This window comes from Heterodontus francisci, unplaced genomic scaffold, assembly GCF_036365525.1.
Source record: "Heterodontus francisci isolate sHetFra1 unplaced genomic scaffold, sHetFra1.hap1 HAP1_SCAFFOLD_58, whole genome shotgun sequence".
NCBI lineage: Eukaryota > Metazoa > Chordata > Chondrichthyes > Heterodontiformes > Heterodontidae > Heterodontus > Heterodontus francisci.
Genome location: NW_027142006.1, coordinates 4,480,919 through 4,482,751, shown reverse-complemented (window position 1 = coordinate 4,482,751; position 1,833 = coordinate 4,480,919). Strand labels below are relative to the sequence as shown.

At 48.2% G+C, this 1,833-nt stretch overlaps 1 non-coding gene across 1 annotated transcript; it reads right to left on the bottom strand.

Annotated features, from left to right (window-relative positions):
- Window positions 1-1,477: 1,477 nt before the first annotated feature.
- On the bottom strand, window positions 1,478-1,560 carry trnal-uag (transfer RNA leucine (anticodon UAG)). The gene has a single exon. It is a non-coding gene; the product is annotated as a tRNA-Leu (tRNA).
- Between the last annotated feature and the right edge of the window lie 273 nt (window positions 1,561-1,833).

Below are 1,833 nucleotides of genomic sequence, written 5' to 3'. Positions count from 1 at the left end.
TTTGCTTCAGTTCCATTCAACCAGGCTGGACCACAGGGAAGCTTAGAACAAAGAACAAAGAACAGTCCAGCACAGGAACAGGCCATTCGGCCCTCCAAGCCTGCGCCGATCTTGATGCCTGCCTAAACTAACACCTTCTGCACTTCCGTGGCCCATATCCCTCTATTCCCTTCCTATTCATGTATTTGTCAAGATGTCTCTTAAACGTCGCTATCGTATCTGCTTCCACCACCTCCCCTGGCAGCAAGTTCCAGGCACTCACCACCCTCTGTGTAAAAAACTTGCCTCGCACATCCCCTCTAAACTTTGCCCCACGCACCTTAAACCCATGTCCCCTAGTAACTGACTCTTCCACCCTGGGAAAAAGCTTCTGACTATCCACTCTGTCCATGCCGCTCATAACTTTGTAAACCTCTATCATGTCGCCCCTCCACCTCCGTCGTTCCAGTGAAAACAATCTGAGTTTTTCCAACCTCTCCTCATAGCTAATGCCCTCCAGACCAGGCAACATCCTGGTAAACCTCCTCTGTCCCCTCTCCAAAGCCTCCACGTCCTTCTGGTAGTGTGGCGACCAGAATTGCACGCAATATTCGAAGTGTGGCCTAACTGAGATTCTGTACAGCTGCAACATGACTTGCCAATTTTTATACTCTATACCCCGACTGATGAAGGCAAGCATGCCGTATGCCTTCTTGACTACCTTATCCACCTGCGTTGCCACTTTCAGTGACCTTTGCCTTGGGTGGGTCCACGTTGATCCATTACATTCAGAATCACCTCCTTGAAATAACTCCATAGTACAACTACAGTAACCACACAGAATCTGCTTCAAACACTCCTCCACATTTTATCTGTTCTGACTGTCAACACCTCCAGCTCTTTGGTTTAAGTGGAACCCATCAGGTTTGTATAGGCTCCTTCTATTCTGAAAGCTGTAGAACTGGTTCAGGGAATTCAGCCCTGTTTCTCTACTCTAAAGGCTCAGCCATGCTTGATCTGCGTGGTATTTTGCTTTTATTGCAACGTTACAAGACCTCCAATCCTCTGGAAAACGATGGTCAGACCTTCCACTATTTCTTCCCTGGCTTCATTCAACAGCCTGGGGTACATTTCATCTGGTCCTGGTGATTTATCCACATTCAAGGATGCTCATCCCATTAAGACTTCCTCTCTTCTTAACTTATCACGTCCAATACTTCACACTCCTACTCCTTCATAACAATATCTGCATCACCCCCTCATTTGAGAAGACAGTAATGTATTCATTAAGGATATTGGCAACATCTTCTACCCCGATACAAAGGTTACATTTTTGATGTTTTCTGTGCCCTGCTGTTTGCTCAGTTGCCTCTTGCTCCAATGTTTTGATGCAACATCTTTGGGTCCATTATTATTTTGCTTGTCCATGTTCTTTCCTGTTCTCTCTTTGCTCTTCACCTCTGCTCCCAAACGCCTCCAGAGCAGTCAAAACACAAGGTGTCAGAAGTGGGATTTGAACCCACGCCTCCAATGGAGATTGCGACCTAAACGCAGCGCCTCAGACCGCTCGGCCATCCGGACCGCCTACTGGTTAGCATTAATGCTAAGGAAATTATTCATTCTTTGTGAAAGTATTTGTGAGATTGTGGAAATGTCTGGAAGAGGAAAGACCAGCGGGAAAGCTCGGGCCAAGGCCAAGTCTCGCTCCTCCCGGACCGGACTGCAGTTCCCGGTGGGCCGTGTTCACAGGCTCCTGAGAAAGGGTAACTATGCTGAGCGTGTGGGTGCTGGAGCCCCGGTCTATCTGGCTGCTGTGCTCGAGTATCTGACCGCTGAAATCCTCGAGCTGGCCGG